The sequence below is a fragment of the Channa argus genome, chromosome 13, assembly GCF_033026475.1.
Source record: "Channa argus isolate prfri chromosome 13, Channa argus male v1.0, whole genome shotgun sequence".
NCBI lineage: Eukaryota > Metazoa > Chordata > Actinopteri > Anabantiformes > Channidae > Channa > Channa argus.
Genome location: NC_090209.1, coordinates 26,686,912 through 26,705,512, shown reverse-complemented (window position 1 = coordinate 26,705,512; position 18,601 = coordinate 26,686,912). Strand labels below are relative to the sequence as shown.

At 40.5% G+C, this 18,601-nt stretch overlaps 1 protein-coding gene across 3 annotated transcripts in view; it reads left to right on the top strand.

The window, feature by feature from the left end:
* Nucleotides 1-10,678: 10,678 nt before the first annotated feature.
* kcnd1 (potassium voltage-gated channel, Shal-related subfamily, member 1) overlaps nt 10,679-18,601 on the top strand; it is a 64,222-nt gene continuing 56,299 nt past the window's right edge. For 2 of the 3 annotated variants that reach the window (XM_067527873.1, XM_067527870.1), the window contains exon 1: nt 10,679-10,915. The gene's annotated coding sequence lies outside the window, so the exon portion shown is untranslated. Of the gene's footprint in view, nt 10,916-13,506; nt 13,725-18,601 lie in introns of all 3 variants that reach the window. The other variant, XM_067527871.1, reaches the window with a different exon arrangement.

Genomic DNA, 18,601 nt, shown 5'->3' with positions numbered 1-18,601 from the left:
TCCTCCAAGTACAGAACCAGAAAAAAAAACACAGTGTAATAGACAAAGTAAATCTTTTCGTTAGAAAAACCAAACTGTGCTTTTTACACCTTTGTTTGGGTTCAGATGAAAATGAGATACAAGTTCATTCATGAGCTTTGAAGGATTTAGTTGGTGTATTTTTAAACTCTGAACAGCTCAAGGCTAAGCTTTTCTCCTGGCTCCCAAAATGTCTGCTAAGCTAAGCTAATCACATCCTGTTGATTCTATAAAGTTTCTCTGAAGGTCAGTTTAGGTAATAACACAACAATTTTTACAACACTTATAACTTCAGTTATAATTTCTGGTAAATGCACAGATTGTGTTGGTTCAGCATAAAAGAACCAACCATTAATAAACCATTAGATACAGCTCATCACTGGTTAAGTAATTTGCTTCCTCTCAGATGTTCTATGGCACCACTCAGCTAATCCAGATGAACCTCTGCAGAACTACTTACACCTCTGCATAAATCATTCACCATCAACTCTTATAAATTAGACATGAAACAATTGCTTAACAATTGCTTACAGTAGCCGATGGCTACATTTGTACAAGTTCTCAATGTTTATGGGTCCAGGGACACACAAAGCCCCTTCAGGATTTTATTTCTGACCACTAAAACTATGCACTCATTGGTTAAAACACGTTTGACTAAATGTTTTTTGTCCTGTTGGAGAAAGGTTAAAGGTTTTCAAAAACAACATTATGTAAGTGTTGACGCTTTCACCACTGCTGCTGTTTAATGTCCAGAGCAAAATAAGCTTCATACATCATCATCCCATTATATACATCAACACAGTCGCTGAGTTTATTAGTTTTTCTCTCCGGAGGCCTCAGAGCAGACTATTAGACAGGGAGCACGATATTAGAGATTGTGATTCAACAAGGATGACAGAGCAGAGTCATGGAGTGTTTGCTGATGAAATGAGTTTTTAACTTATGACGGACGATGGGGAGTGACTTTTTTAGTCTAAACAAAAATGGAGAGTAGGTGGTGGTGGAAGTGATAGAGTCTCTGTGAGGAAGGAAAAAGCAGGAGTTTCCCAATAATCCAATTTGGTACTTTGCTTAAAAATTTTTCAGACACTACAGTACAACAACATCCTCACTGTGTGCTGGTTTCACCGATGTTAAAGAGACAAAGTCAACTTGGGGGAAATTTGTATTGATTCCAGTGTCGCTGCATCACATTTGTCAGCTTCCATAATGGCTGCTTTGCATTCAGACATTTGCAGTAAAACAATGGAAAAGGTAAAAGACAAAGTGGGTCTCCAACTCCAACTGAAATACTTAGTGTTACAGCATTCGTACAGGTCTGCTCAGCTGTTTGCTGGCTTCCAGTGATCCTGAAGGAGCAGCTGATGATGTTGAGTGTAATATTATAATTTTGGGTCACTGAGTATTTTACATTGGGCACCAAAATGTGCAGGACTGCTGCTGGTTATATAGACAGAAGTAGAAGCCTGCGACTACATTTAGGTGGATTTGAAAAATGTATTATATGTTATTCAGGTTTGCAATATATCCTCTCTGTTGTTCCTACAACAGGTGGATAGTTCAGCAGTGGTAGAATGTGTTTAAGTCAGTTACCAGACTTAGTCTGACGCGAACTCCTCTCTGAACTCTGAGGACATCTGGGAGTTCCCTGTTTGTCTGGGAAATGTCAGTCCAGTCAGCACCACTGTCTATATATAGAAGCACACACACAGGCTGGTGAATATTATCGTTGGTGTGTGTGTTCGTTCTCCTCCCTTCTTTCCCTGGGTTTCTCCTGCTTTTCGTTTCTATTCGTCGCCCTTTTGCTCTCTCCTCCCACACTGCACCAGGCCATTCTGAATTATTCATGAGGTCTTTCTAACACAAATACACACACACACACCGTCAGTGTGTCTTCTCTTTCGATCAATACGTCCAGAAAAAACCTTTCCTCTGACCCTCCCTTGTTCTTCCTCTTCACTTTTACTTTCCTGTCTGCTCTGCCACACGGTGTTCACAGTGCTATTATGGCTTCTAACAATTTTTTGACAATTTTAACAATTTGACTGTACTGGAATGTGCTGGTTTGATCATCATGAGGAATTTAAATTCATGTTAATGTTTCCTTGGGAGGAAACATTAACATGAGGACAGAAAGAACAGGGAATCGAACCTGTGATAAGTGGACAAACTACTGAACCTCATAATTATAAGCTCTGTAATAGTGAAGAGTATTTTTTTAATCCTAGTGCTGAGAACATGGGTATGAATCTCATTTGCGTTTAGGAGACAAAGTATCACTGTACACTTGTTGGATTTCAGCACTGGGAATTCGACCCACAGTAAACAATGACAAGTTGCAGACTTTGAGGTAAAGCTGATCGTTAGTCTTAAGACTCTGTCTCAAATTTTTTTAAAAAGTTTAATTTTTATGCCCAGTTTTGGCAGCATCCCACCTGAGTCAGACCATCAAAAACCACATCTTCACCTGTCCATTAAAAAAAGACAAATTTAAACCACAGCTTCACCTGAACACAGTGTTGATGTATGAACTTTATTTGGTTTATTTACTTCTGTGTAATCTGCGTTGTCCTCACCTTTAAATCCACGATTTGGCTGATTTTTCTTTCCTTTTTTATGCACAAATTGTTAAGTTAAAAAGGCAAAGTTGTTAGTTACTGTCTTATTTACTTGGATTTCTTTTGAGGGGGTCGTCTTATCTCCAGAATGTGTAGTAATTCAGACCAGTCTTCACGTGTGTTTTCACAGGTTAACAGTCGCCAGGTGTGTGCTGCTTCCAGACTTTCAAAAACTACAAATCTGTGATAGCTGGTGGAAACAGTCTTTATGTGTGAACTGTCCAGTCTTTGAGTGTCTTCACTAGTCTACAGGTGTGTCTGCATGTGGGCATTACTATAATGTTGTGTCCTTCAGACTGAGCTGGTAGTTTTATTCTAATATCTTCGTCTGTAGTTCAGCACTAACGTTGTTGTTGGGGTTGTTTTTTTGTGATTTGTGTCTCGCCTACTGACAGGTGGATCAGCTGGGACAGATAGGTTTCATTCAGCCACCCCAACCCAGACCAGCGGAAGGTTTCAGGTTTGTTCATCAAGATTTACTAATTCAGTGAGATGCCTGATATTGGATTGCTGTTGGCTAGCTAGCTAACGTTAGTTGCGGTTAGCCGCTAACTAGCTAACGTTAGCTACCAGCTAACGTTAGCTGGTTAGATGGTGTTTGAGCAAAGATAAAAACAGTTAATGCTGCGTTCAAACAATAATTCAGGGATTTAGAGGTATTTACTGCTGTGAACAAGAATTAGATATGTGTCGATAAACTCAATTTATTTTAAACAACAAAATGGTACTGTCCCAACTAGAGGTCAAGCTAACAGAGAATATGTCAGATAATAAAATATGAGCTTTTTATCAAAGCCCCGGAAATCTGGCTCTGGCCTCACTTGATATGCATAACATAATATATGCATAATAATAAAACTGAATATCCTGTAAATCATTCAATTCAATCAAATTCTTTAAGTGAATATGAAAAAGTTCATATTAGTTTAATAAATGAAAATTGAGTATATTGAACATGAATTGTTTTAGAATGTTTAATGAAAGAAATCATTTTGACTAAACAATATATGAAAAGATCCATGTTTTTCAATTCAAGCACCAGTTTTTGCTTCAGTGTATGATTTGTTGACATGATTTGGCAGCATATGTTTCAGTAAAGTAGATGGTCTCCTCCAAAATGATTGGAACATCAATATTTGGTTTTAAGATCAAACGAAGAATGTGACTGTATTTACACCTAGATACATTAAACAAGCACCTTTTGTAACAGACGACTCAAATCATACTTGTTCCAAAAGTATTGTAACCTTCTGCTGCCAACATCAAGCTGTCTACAAATTATCTTTACATTTACTCATATGGCGGATGCTTTTATCTAAAGTGACTTACGAGGTGGCCAAGGTGAAGACATTAAAGCAAAGTGCTAGGAAAAGAAAGGAAAATAGGACATATAGAATTTATTTTTAATTAGTTTAAGTGCATATGGAGATGCAGAAGAATTTAATTTTCAATAACTTTTCGAATATTGGGAGCTTGTTCCACTACTGTGGGACCACTAAGATGAAGAGCTTTGCTTAGGATCTTTTGCTTTATTGTGAAGGGACCACCAGACACCTTTTGATGGCAGAGTCCAGTGGGCAGGAGGGATTGAAGACGTGGATGAGGGTGCTTAGGTAGGAGAGTCCTTAAGTTGATCACGCTTGTAGGCAAGAATCAGAGCTTTGAACCTGATGTGGAAAGCTACTAGAAACCAGGGCAGAGATCTGAAGTATGAGTACTGTGATGTTTGTCCCATTTAGAGGATCAAATAAGAGCTGTGCTGCTGCATTTTGAATCATCTAAAGGAATTTAATTGTGCTGCTGGTAGCTGTCAGCAGGGGTATAGTCGAGAAGAGATATCACCAATCCCTGCACAATGAGTTGGGTCTGATCTCTCTAAGGCCCCCTTAGAGAGATCAGACTCAGTGGTAGAGCATTGGGTTGGGTCCAAGCTGGTCCCCAGCTCAGATGGAATGGGAGGGTTGCAGCAGGAAGGGCGTCCAGTTTAAACAGACGTGTGCCAAATCAATGTGCGGAACATGTTCCGCTGTGGTGACCCCTGAAGGGACAAGCCCAAAAACCATTGATCTAGGGTCTGATCCTTCTGATGTTGTAGAGGGTAAACCTGGTGCCAAAGAGAGCAAAGATGTGGCCAGTAAAATTCATCAGTCATCGACTGGTTGTCAGTGATGACCCTAGTCATAAGGGGAAATGATATAAGGCGATAAGCAGCAACCAGTTTCCATGTCTGGAACCGTTTTTTATAGGAATGCAAAAGAACAATATGTGTGGAATGAGGCGAAGTAAATGGCTGAACACTAAATCCAAGCCATATTTTCCACACTGCACCCTCAGTATTTGCTTTTTGAAATTCTTTTGTACAAGAGAAGAAAAGACATTAACCATCTTTTCTCCTTTCTTGTGGTGAAAACCGAGTTGTAATTGTGTTGACCTATACTGTATCGGAAAGACGGGAAATGCACACACTCAGCAGTAGAAAAATCAATGGATAATCGGCTAGTGAGGGGGGTGTTTGGACCCCAGGGACAGTTTAAGTTCCCATTACTGCAGCGTTCCCCCAGGTAAACTTAACATACAAACACACAGATAAGAGGTCTTCCTTCATATTTGAACAATAAATAAATAAACGTATCACTGTCTATCATGTCAACATAATCTGTAAATGGTACTGAAGCAAGTACTGGGCGGCACGGTGGAAGAGTGGTTAGCACTCTTGGAGTTATGACTCCTCACAGAAAGAAGGTCTCAGGTTCAATCCCTGGACCAGACAGGGCCTCTCTATGTGGACTCTGCATGTAGGTTTCCTCTGGGTGCTCTGGTTTCCCGCTACCACTAGAAAGCATGTAAAGGACCAGATCAGTTTGGCCCATCGGGGAGACCTGCTTAGTCGCATCGGCTCAACCCTCCATCTGATCACCATAATTGTGTTGTACAACTTGTATGTATAATGAGAAATAAAGTGTTTTACTTTAAGCTGTAGGGGTAAACTGCCCTAACCCTGTAATATGGATGAGTTTACAAGACATCCAACCTTTGACAAGTTTTTTTATATGTCTCTGTACCTTCAAATGCATCGAAGGCAAAGATGAGAGCTATTTTGAAGGCCACGGTTTTGCGACATTATGAGCTTGTTCCTGAGGCATATTGGCAAAGGTTTAGAGTCTGAAAAACCAAACGTATGTTAAGTTTGCATGTGAGAATCCACTATACAGATCCACTATAGCTGGATCAATTTATCCTTCCGTTATTAACCGAATGTCAATCCACGTGTTTAGTCCACGTAGAGACAGTTTCTTACTAATGTAGAGGCAGACTTAATCATGTCTGGTGGTCCAAAGATTGTCCACTCCAGAGATTGGTGAATGACAAATGAACATTTACTCACTTCCACGAACACGTTCATCATAGTAATTCCACAGTACATGTTAACAAATCATTTCCACTGAACAAGTTAAGAAACCGTGTAACTTTCCACAGCTACTGTACCTTGTTGCTCTCCACAACCTTGTAGTCAGTTTCAAAACCTGTGTCTCTAGCTCCGATAGATGTGTCTCTTCTTTTCAGTATTAGAGCTGCACAAACTTTTGTAACCAACCTTCTATCTACATTGTTTCCTTGACAACCATCTACATTGTTTCCTTGACAACTGGTTAAACAAACTTCAAAGGCAAACACCTTAGAGGCAAGCACTTCAAAGGCCCCCATGTGATGTAATTGAAGACATCATCAGTACACTTACACATACACTTCTTTATCTAACCAACCTTACCGTACACAACATGAACAAAAACCAATGTTATGTAGCTTATTGAAAATAACCTTGGCCTTTTCTCAGACACGCCGTCCTGCACTGGTTCTCTCTCATGACTTTGATGTTGGTGACCATCCGCCAATTAAGCAGCATGCGTACTGCATGAACCCAATGAAGCGTGCTCTGCTCTTGCAGAAAGTTCTTGCTGGAGAATAGTTTAGCTGTCCCATGTTCTAGTACATGGAGTTCCCATGTCTTCTGGTGCCCAAGCCAGACAAAACTCCACATTTCTGATTTTCAAAAAGTAACCAAAGGACAATCATATCCTCTGCCCTAAACTTTATGACTAAGCTGGAACTGTTGAAGGATCTGAAGATTGCTTCATGTCAACTGAACTTTTTTCATGGTTAGAAATGTTTTGCTACTTATAAAGTGGGGAACCCAGTTATATCCTCCAGAGTAGCCTTTTTTCCACCCTGGCCTGAATAGGCTTGTTAAGGTGAGAGGTGGGAACAGGGTGGAGTCATCAAGATGTAACAATTACAAGCATAACTCCTTAAACCCCTAAGATGGGGCTGTTAGCTGTGGCCCTCTTGGTGGATGTTTAAAGTGGTCTTAATCTTCCTGGGGATGAAAGGGGAGCATAAAACATGGCAAGAAGGAGACCTCCTCCTCTGTTGAGGGAAGGATTCTTCATGTGAACAGAAATGGCTTCACATATTCCTCTCTCATACCGTCTGTCTTCTCTGTCCAAATTGTGTACATTGTCATCCTCAAACGAGTGTCCTCTGTCCTTGTTGCAACTAAATAAAAAGAAGTCCAGTTGACATGGTTCAATCTTCGGATAACAAAACTTGGATTACTGAGGATCTTCACCGACGCGTTGAAAGGATATTGGCAAGTCCCTTAAACTGCACGTGTTTCTGAAACTTCTGCTTTTATCATGAAACGTACCTGCTATGTTTTAGTGCCTGATGCACCTTGTCCTTGCTGGTAAGGTGAGGTATACATGGAGGATACTGTGGCCTGAGCACATTAAAAACAATCTTTGCGAGGTTAAATGTTTCTGTAAATACTTTGCTGATGTTCCCCTAACGAGTCTCACCAGCACCACCAAATCCTTTGTCTGGTCTTCTGCTTGTCAAAATGCTTTTCAGTCTGTTAAAGTTCTCCTCTGCAGCACACCTGTTGTAGCGCCACCTAATTTTGCCTAACTCTTTAAACTGGAGGTAGATGCAGGTGCCAGTGGTATCAGTGCAGTATTGCTGCAAGAGGATGAGCCGGGTATCGATCATGTCATCTGTTTATTTATCCATTCAACAAACACCGGTTAAAATACAGCACCATTGAAAAGGAAGCCCTCTCATTGCTTCTAGTCCTCCAACAATATGAGGTTTATGTTGGCCCCAGCTCACTACCACTTGCTGTACAGTATATACTGATCAAAATCGTCTTGTATTCTTGGCACAGATGCAAAACTTGGACTAGAGAGTAATGAGTTGGTCTTTGCTCATTCAGGACATTAATCTGGAAATCCATCACAAAAAAGGAGCAGAAAATGTTTTTGCTGATGCCTTGTCACATGTGTCTACCTGTACCTAATAATCAGGCATTTTAGGGGAATATCTGGCCCTAGCTCTATGTCTTTTAAGTTGTTGTTCTTTTTACATTGTGTTTTGTGTGAATTTTTTATCAGTAAGAGTGGATGTTCCTTGTATGTTGCACTCGAACCTCCAATACAGGGTGTTATATTTGGTGGGGACTCGTCCTTCCTTTTTCTTGTAGTCACCAACCATTTCATTGGGTAACTTCTTTTATCACACGTTTTTCTTTGTGTGTATTAGTGCAATATGGAATTTGATTTTGAGTCTCTCCTCTGTTTGCCGTCCTTCTGCTGGATCTGGATGACATCTTGTTTAAGGCCCACTTAGGATAACCACAGGCCTTAAGAGCTCTCCTCAGATGTGTCCTCCTTCTTTTTGGCTTCCATGGAGATGGGGATGTTTTCTGCCCTATGGTGCAACATCCTGATAAATCCTAGTTTGTGTTGCAGTGGGTGGTGGGTCAGTTTGAGTTTCATGTAGATTTCTGTTTCTTGTTCCCCACAGCTCCCTGCACTAACTGCACAGTCTAGAAAGGCCAAGTCTGTTGCCCTTTGTGTCCTTTGTGCTTTCTTCTCCACTTTCTCCAGTTACAGGTTGGCAATTATAGGTGACACTGGGGAACCATGGCACAGCTGTATTTCTGTCTGTAGAAGTAGGTGAAGTTCTGGTGTGCAGGGTATTGTTCTCTTTAAATCTTCGCCTGTAATCTTTTGTTAATTAACGCACCTTACATATCATAAACCCCTCGTCACCATTCACTAGCGGCTGGTTCAGCATGGCAGTTTATTTTCTGTCGATATTATCTCATCGGCTTTGTCAGTCTGTTAATCGACTCTCTGCCTTCTAATTTTTATTTTGCCTGCTTAAGTTTGTTAGTGGATTCTCTGACTGTGCTGATTGCCTTCTCACCAGCTTATACACCTCTGCTGGTGCACCTGCTATACTCTGCTGCCAAACCATCTTAACTGCTTCAGTTGGCCATCACCACTTCTCAGATCCTGTCCCCCCCATGCTCTTCAGTTTTCACCAGCTCTGTAGTTGTGAGCTTTAGTTCAACATAGCGCTATAAGCGCTGACCGTAGAGTCCACACAGGAATACTAAGGTAAAATAACTTTGTAAAACCAAGTGAACTGAACTAAAATTGATGCAGGACAACCCTAGTTCTGGGGAGGGACCGTGTCTGGTGCAGGAGACAGGTCATGACACAGAAGGTATGATGTGGAAATCACACAAAGTGATGCCAGTCGCCCTGTGAGATGTGAGATCCAGCTGCTACGGACATCCGTGTTCCCACTAGGTGCTAACCCAACCACCATTGCACCATTGCAATGACATTTTTTGGAAAGACATTCATTGTTGTGAATTTAGTCAACTCCTGACTTTTTACCTGGTGCCACCAACAACTCCACCAACTGATTTCAATTAGCCAGTGCTTTGGTTTATCAGGCCTCCCCGAACTTACAGGACAAGCCAAAAGGAAAAGAAATAAAAATATATATAACTATCACAGGATTGTGAGCTTTAGTTCAACATCTTTGATACAACATGAACAATATCAAGATGTTGTTGCAAGCATGGGCTGAAGACACCAAATAAGAGTTGGTGGTCATGGTGGAACGGCCCAAAGAAGAATGTGTTGAAATCCAGGTAGAAGTAACTGCAGATCAGGGAACATTGGGAATATTAACAGTGTGAGTTTGGCCACTACTGAGAAACCAAGTTGCAATAAAGCAGCTATACAGAAACTCTGTCAACAAATCATCATTTTTTTCTGAGAAAAGTGTTATTTTTTTCATCGTGGAAAGAATAAATGACCAATGCTGTGTTCGAATTTATCTGGTGCAGAGGTTTACTGTAGCTCTTGTATGTCAGCCACTGTTCACGGGCTTAAAAAGAGCTGCACAGAAAAATGATAAATGAAAACTTTCTTTTTCTTTTTACAGTATTTTAGACCTGTATTCAACAGGTCATCTCAAAAAAGTGCACGTGCAGAGAGCAGAAGGGTTTGTTCTCCCTAGTAAAATCACTATGGCTTATTGGGATATTGATAGATTGATTTTGTATCTTGCTGTTTGACCAGAAGTCGCGTTGATTGAGAGAAAAATGAGTTTTTGTTGCACGTTGTTAATGTTTTGTTAGTGTTAGAGCATTTTGCAGACACAATGTGTCATTTTGGACAGTGAGCTTCTGTTCAGCCTGTGTGTTCACTGAAAATGTGATTTCAGAGAGGACACGAGTTTCTAAGCACGTGAGAAAAACTGGAATGATACCAGTGTAGTAGTTACATTTACCCTTTTTGGCCTGGATGTGTGCACCACTGTGCAGGTGGCAGTTAGTTTTGTGAGGATGGGGTTTAGCTTTTAACAATTCATTAAATCTCTCTCTCTCTCTCTCTCTCTCTCTCTCTCTCTCTCTCTCTCTCTCTCTCTCTCTCTCTCTCTCTCTCTCTCTCCCCATCCCAACATGGAACTCCCATCAGTCGGTTTAATGTGGAGCAGTGTGTGTGCAGAGAGAGAAAAGGGAGGGATGAGAGAAAAAAGGAAGAGGAGAGCGAGAAATGACAACGAACTGAGAGAGAGAGTAAAGGATAAAGGAGGGGTGGGTCGAGCAAGCAAATGGGAGAAGGTGGAGCCAAAGAGAGAGAGAGAGAGTGTGTGAGGGAGAGAGAGAGAGAGAGAGAGGAGGGATGACAGGAGATGTGGCTGTTGCAGCGGCCGCAGAGCAGAGCAGATCTAAGACAATAAAACAACACTCCTCCTCTTCTTTCTTCTTCTTTTCAGTATTAATATTCTTGTGTCCTTCCACATCCATTCGTCCAATTCCCACCTGGAAAAAACTGCTCCTGCTTTCCTCCTACTCCTTCTCCTCTTCTTTACCTTCATCATCATCATCACCATCATCATCAGCAGCAGCACCAACTGTGGTAAGTAGGATGAAAACTGCTCCAGATACACCTCTTTTGCTGAGAATAGAATGAGGAGAGAGAAAAAGTCGAGGACAGGAGTGGGACAGGACGGTGAAGCGGCACAGAGGGGGAAGAGTTTATGGAGAGGAGGAAAAAAGAGGAAAATAAAATCAGAGTAGAAAATGAGTGTTGAGTGTTAGAAGAGAATAAAGAGTGAAGAATAGAAACTGGAGAGATAATAAAAGCGATAAAGACAGAAGTGGAACAGGGCAGAGTAACTAGAATAGAGGGGTCTGCAAACAGTGTGAGTGTGTGTGCGTGCGTGTGTGTTGAGGTTGACGTAATCCAGTTGTATGAATTAGTGATGAACTTCTGTATGTTTGCTATTGACGGTGGTTGGCATTAAGACACAAACACAACTGCATACACACTTTTTATATATATGCATGTACACACACACACGTAAATCCACAGTGCTCATTAAAATTCACACACCTTCTGCTTCTGCCTTAACTAAACACTTTTCCTGTTGTGTTGAAAATCCTTCTTCAATATTCATATAATGTTCATGTATTTTTTAAAGTTTAATGAATGTTTTGTGCAAAACATCAATGATGCAGAGTTGGTAGTTTTTAAGTCAAATCCTGCCAGCTGGAGATGGAGGTTACATGCATCCATGTGATTTGAAATTTCTGTTTCATTCCCCAATCTCGCAGCCCTAAACTCACGGGTTCCTGCTGAAGACATAAATCAAAAAACACTTCACTAGCTTTTGTCAAACAGGAGCAAATCGTGCATTTGTTGGGGGCTGTTGTCAGTGGTGGATTATTGCACATTTGTGGCAGCAGTGCAGAGAATGTAGGACTGAGTCAAAGTAAACTAGAGTGTGATAATGGTGATGAAAGAAAAGAGGTATAGTATGGATCACATCTTCTGTGGCATAGAGGCAGAAGACAAACACAGGATACATTCAAGTCAAGTCAAGTCAAGTCAAGTGGCTTTTATTGTCATTTCTACTATACACAGTGGTACACAGTACACAGTAGAAACGAGATAACGTTCCTCCAAGAACCAAGGTGCTACAAACAACACAAGCTATAATAAAGTGCATCGAGCGCAACCAAGTGCAAACAGTGCAGACGAAAAAACAGTACAGACGTACAGTGTAGACAGACAACACAAGTAACACAGGACAGGACACAAGACACAAGACCCAAGACAGTGCCGACCAGTAAACCTACTGTATACTATTTTACAGTACAGTACAGTTCAGTTAAGTGTGCTAGGGATGTTAAAAAAAAAGAGCAGCATGTAAACGGTATAGTGCATTTAAATGTCCAGCATGTAAAAAAAGTGCAATTATAACTATTATAAAATAACAGTGTTAATTAAAAAGAAAAAAATATAAAATAGTACCAGATTTATGCTTTATATCCAATGATGATCACAAAATAAGTTGTTTTCCTGATTTAAGACTTGTTTGTGAGGTTTTGTACTAGCTGTTCACATTGCACATTATGAAGAGTGGGAGTTTTAAAAAATCTCACACAATAATCGTTTCAGGTTTTTAATACCTGTACATGCAGTCAAAAAGTCGGGTGGGGACTTTTGAGTTGATTATGGATGTAGTTTGTTCGTTGGGCTGGGTCTGTTCCACTCTCTGTCAATTGGTGCTGACAAAACCTAAGATGTGCGTACAGACTCTTTAAACCAAGTCGCTGCCACTTGTCTTAAAGACTTTTGTATGTGACTGACAGCAGCTCCCTCTGCAGATCCACCGTCAGCATTGTCCACGCTTCTCCAGCCACGATCGAACCCTTGTTTTGCCACTGTCTAAACAGTACAAGCTGCCAGCTGCTGTCCACGTGTAATTGGGAACAAGGACACATGAGAATTGGTGTGAGCTCGCATAAATAGCATTTTTGTGTCCTGTTGTCTGCAGTGTTCCCTCAGTCGTAAGGTGTTTGCTCCTTCCTGAGTGCCAAAGACTAAAATCCAGTATAAGTCGGCTCGTCACCATATGGGTCTTTGCCTTTGCCTTTAAGATCAAGTCCATTCCATCGTTTTCCATCATTTGAGCTTTAATTGGAGCTCTTTCAATCACATTCATTCACATTTACATATTCACACACACTCTCACACACTGATGGTGGTGTCTGCCATGCAAGGTGCTCACCTGACCCACCAGGAGCAACTTAGGGTTCAGTGTCTTGCCCAAGGACACTATGACACATAGCAAGGGGGACGGGAATCAAACCACTGACCCTGTGGTCCGTGGACGACTGCCTTACCAACTGACCTACCAACAGCTGCCCCCGTCTTTGATTTGTCAAGTTAGGTCCGTTCCTTGTTCTGGTTCCTTTTGCTGCTCTACCCCTGGTGGTTTGAGTGTTAAACATCAGTGTTGGACTGGATTATCATCTGTGTTCCATCAGACCAAGTGAAGTGGCGAAGAAGAAACACATGTAGATAACAGATTTGTTTCCTGTTTATGAATGTGCTCTGGACAGTGTGTGTGATACTGAATGACAATATGAGTCTGTAGTTAAAAGGTGCAGTCATTTTGCAGGAAACACTGCTGACTTCAGTTCTTTTGTCTGCGAGTCCAGTACAGAAATCAGTCCTTGAAGGAGACTAGCCGAGCTTAGCATAAACAGCAGAAGCAGGGGGAAACTGTTGAAACTGAAAGAGGAAACACCTCCCAAATCTGTTGGGAAGCTACAGTATATCTTCTGGAGGTTTGCAACCGGACTGCGGAGAACAATGAACCCGATGTCAGGTGCCAAAGGCATAACTGTGGCCCCTCACCCCACTGTTCACACAAGCAGTAAGTTATTCTCTCAGAAATGCTTTTGAAATACTTTTTCAGAATAATTTGAATATTGGATTTCAACTGTTGATGTTGTTTTGACTGGTGTTAATCACAAAAATGTGAACAATAGTTGGGGTGGGGGATATGTCCTAAATTTGTAAAGTAACTATTGGCTACACATGTCACTACAAGTACAAAGTAGCTTAAAATAAAATACAATAAATAAGAAATATAATCTGTCGTGCCTGTCAATAGTCTTGCTGCAGCATTTTAGTAAATGGTAAATGCTCCGCCTATATTGATTTTATCCAAAGTGCTTTACAATATTGCTTCTCGTTCACCCATTCCCACACACACAGTCCCTGAAACAATGGCTGCCATGCAAGGTGCTCACCTGACCCATGGGGAGCGACCTTGGCTTCAGCGTCTTGGCCAAGGACACTTCAACAAATAACCAGGAAGGAATGGAAGTTGAACCACTGACCAGTATAACAAATGCATGCACTAGTTTTTGTTATCACTTTGAGACAGGTTCCCCTTAATTTAAGCAATATTCCTTAGTTGAAGGAAAGGCTGTTCTAGAGAGTTGTTTTATATTTGAGGTAAAAGACAAATCCTGGTCAGAAATAACTCCAAGGTTCCTCACAGAGCACTGGAGGCCAAAGCTATACCATCTAAATTAATTATATGCTTAGCCATCATATTTCTGAGATTTAGGGACAAATAAGTTAAGATTTGTCTCAACTGCTGCTGAAATGCAGCACTAAGATCTAACAGAACAAGTACAGAGACTAGTCCATTATCTGAGGCCATGAGAAGATCGTTGGTGACTTTTACCAGTGCTGTTTCTGTACTATGATGAACTCTAAATCCTGACTGAAAGTCTTCATACAGATTATTCCTGTACAGGTGATCATATAACCGTTTTGCAACTACTTTTTCAAGCATTTTAGAAATAAAGGGAAGATTAGATATTGGTCTGTAATTGGCTAAAACACCTGGATCAAGACAGTTCCAGTCTATTCAGGAGGAGGCTTAACAGGCATCATGATGATTTAGTTGAAGCAATTGTTGAAGTCAGCCAGATCTATAGACGCAGTCTAAGAGACATTGTGCTCTTATTTAGGATGGAAAAACTGTTGAACATGAGGATCTATCTGATAATTGTGGGGAGGATCTGATCTACCTTAAACATACAGTTTTTGAAAAACATTTAAAGGAAAATGTATTATTTCTCATAAATTTATATAAAAGAGAAAAGTTGTAACACACCAGAAATATTCTTACACAAAATAAGGCTTTAGGTATAAGAAGGATGGTGCAAAGGGAAAATGGAGAATAGATCTGAGTTTATATAGTAACTGTTTCCCAAAAGAAAATTATATTCAAATACATTTGTTCAAACAAAATTGGATCTTGAACTGTGTCTGCTCCAGACTTCCTGTTTACCTTTGTATTGATCAGTGATCAGAGAACTCTGCTTCCTCATTATTGATCAGCAAAGAAAACATGTTTTGTGTTTCATTGATCAGTGATCGGAGATGCATTGTTGTTCTGGTATTGATTATTGTTACAGAAAGCTGAGCAGAGGCTGCAGGACTGTCATGTCAGCACTGGATCAGGTTTTGTTGGGTCTCCTTTTTAAAAAGCTGTAAATTACAGAGGCTCCAATGTTCCTGCCGGTGTTTCAGAAACTTATTAAACACAGTTTGACAGAACAAAAATCAAAAGAGTTTATTCTCAGGATCCAAAAGAAATTTAGACAGTAATACTGAGTCTTTTTCTTCCCTTATGTAAACACACTTTTTATTCTTCATCTCGTGTTCACAGGTAGATGAAGATGAGAGGTTGTTCATAGACAAACACAATTGTTCAGATCTGTCTGAAGCTTTTAAATGACTGATAGTGAGATGGAAACGACATGCACTGAGTTGACTGAGCAGTCTGGACAGAAACCTGTTGTTTAATTAGTGCAGGAGACAGAAATGTGATCGTCCATTGTTTTCTTAAGTCCGGTCACAAAAGCTCGAGGAGACATTTTCACTCCGTGGTCAGACAGAAGTCCACTGACTCGGGATGAGACCTCACACACTAATAACCCTAAAACCAGCAGCTGATACATTACTGAAAGATTCCAGGCCTGAAGCCACAGCAACAGCAGCAACTGCAGCTCGGTGTGACGGAAACACTGATCTCAGAACTGTGGCTGCAGGTTAATAGCTTCGTATAGACGCTGCAAATATCTAATGTCTCCTCAGGAACATGTGATGTCAGCAGGGATTCCCACAGACAGGGCGGACAGATGGACTGACTGGAAACCTGCAGAGAAACTAACACTACTGCTAACACAATATATTCACCTCTACCACAACTAAGGGAAAGGAAGTACTCAACATTTGTACTTAAACACTGTGAATGTATCATTACCACAGAGTCCTGTTGAAAGTAAAATAACTGTATTCAGTATGTTAGTTAAAATAATATGCAAAAGTATTTGCATCAATAATACAAACCCCATTTTCAGAAAAGTTCTAGTGCTGCACTGTAAACAAAGAATGCAATGATTTACAAATCATACTTTTACAAAGCACAATTTTTTTGATTGCAAATAAAACAAAGACACACATCAAATGTAGAAACTGAGAAATTTGATTGTTCGTTAAAAAATATGCTCTCATTTTGATGACAGCCAAATGTTTCCAGAAACTTGGGACAGAGGCAGACAACAACTAAAAGACCTAATAGAACTTCCCACAACTAATAATATATTGAATAAGAATTAGGAAAAAATCTGCTTTCGAAAATTAAAGCAGCTGATCTCCCAAACACAGAGTGCTGGTAAAAAAAGAAATAAAGTGACAACTTTTTTGAAAGCAGCAAATACTTTTTCAAAAAATCATTTGTTTACATGTTACACAGCCTCCCAGCTTTCCTGGAAATGGGGGGGAGGGGGGGGTCTTACTATTTTTAATCTGCTGAGGGTGGGATTACATTTCAAGAAAGCCTTATGTCATAATAATGCAGCAAAAGTTATTTGTTAATACAATTCTGAATTCGATATCCAAAATTAAAAATCTATTTAAAATGAGTGAAGGTTTTAAGAAGCCTCTCACTAAAAAGTAGTGATGTATGGATATATCGCACAGGTAGAAAACACAAAGTTGTACTTCGGAAGCTTCAGTGCTTGAGTAAGTGTACTTAGGATCTCCACTTATATTTTAAATAAAGTTCTTGGACAAATAGTTTATAAAGATCTATCTTCAGGTTTAACTTCCTGAATCTCACAGAATCTGTCTGATTCTAACTAAACCTGAGAAAGGAATCATTTTATTGCTCCCACTGTGGATTTTATGCTATAAACTGAAAAGAGTAACTTTTTATCTGATGAGAAGCTGTTTCACAGGTAACTTTATTGTTGCTGCTTTATTAAGTGAAGAACAGAGAGTGAGACGAGTGACTGTTTCATTCTTCAGCAGTCTCAGTGAAACTCTGCATCTCTGAGGAGAAGAAACCATCTTTACCAACCTGTAGCTTTATACTGTCATGTTCAACATGTTGGAATGGATGTTGGAAACAGGAAGAGACATCACCATGTTGAAAACAAGTAATTTTAAAACAAAGAAGTCCAAACTAAATTCTTTCACCACTTTAGTAAAAGAAAATAACTCATCATACTGGATATGGAATAGACAATCTGCTAAAATACATGTTGATTGCATGTAAAAACAAAGGAATCTCCTTCAGCTTTCATTTTACCCACTGATGTGATTCTTTTTGTGCCAGTCCCAACTCTGGAAAAACTCTGGCATCCGACGTAAAACACATGATAAATTAAACATGTGAATCATGACTTCCACACCGAATCTGACTTCCATACTGGATCGGTTAGTGCCCAGGTTAAAAAGGACCATCACCGGTGCTGGTGACCTACAGGGTGCTGGTCATGATGAGGAAGGCGTGTTTGTAGGCAGAGAGAGAAGTAGGGACTTTGAATGGTGGGACTATGACAGAGAAGGCTAGAGGGTTGGTTGGTTGACAGGATGCAGAGAAGGAAGGCGGATATACTGTGTCTCCAGGTGGAAAGATAGCAAGGCTAGAAGCTTAGGAGCAGGTTTCAGGTTGTTTTACCATGATTTGCATAGGAAGTAGAAATGTGGTAGGAGTTATCCTACGAGAGGAGTTTGTGAGAAATGTTCTAGAGGTGAAAAGAGTATACAAAGTAGTTTTTCCTAAGAGGATGGAAATGGCTGTAGTGAACACTTTCTTCCAGAAGAGGCAGGAACATAGGGTGACGTATACGAGCGGAGGGAGAAGCACTCAGGTTGACGACATCTTGTAGACGTTATAATCTGAAAGAGATCAGTGACTGTAAAGCATTGGTAGGGGAGAGTGTAGCCAGACAACACAGGATGGTGGGGTGTAAAATGATGCTGGTGGTGAGGAAGATAAAGAAGACTAAGGCACAGCAGAGGACAAATGTTGTGTAGCTTTCAGGGAGGAGTTGAGACAGACTCTGGGTGGTCAGGAGGGTGCTTCTAGACTCAGTGTAGGAGTGAGAAAGTCTAGGAGTGTATACAGGGAAAGAGGTTAGCTAAGAAGAAGTGGGACACTGAGAGGACTGAAGAGAGTAGACAGGAGTACAGGGAGATACAGCGCAAGGTGAAGGTAGAGGTGGCAAAGGCCAAACAAAGAGCATATGAGGACTTGTATGTTAGGTTGGACACTAAAGAGGGAGAGGTGGATTTGTACAGGTTGGCCAGACAAAGAGATAGAGATGGGAAGGATGTGCAGCAGGTTAGTGTGATTAAAGATAAGGATGGAAATGTATTGACAGGTGCCAGGAGTGTGATGGGAAGATGGAAGGAGAACTTTGAAGAGTTGATGAACGAGGA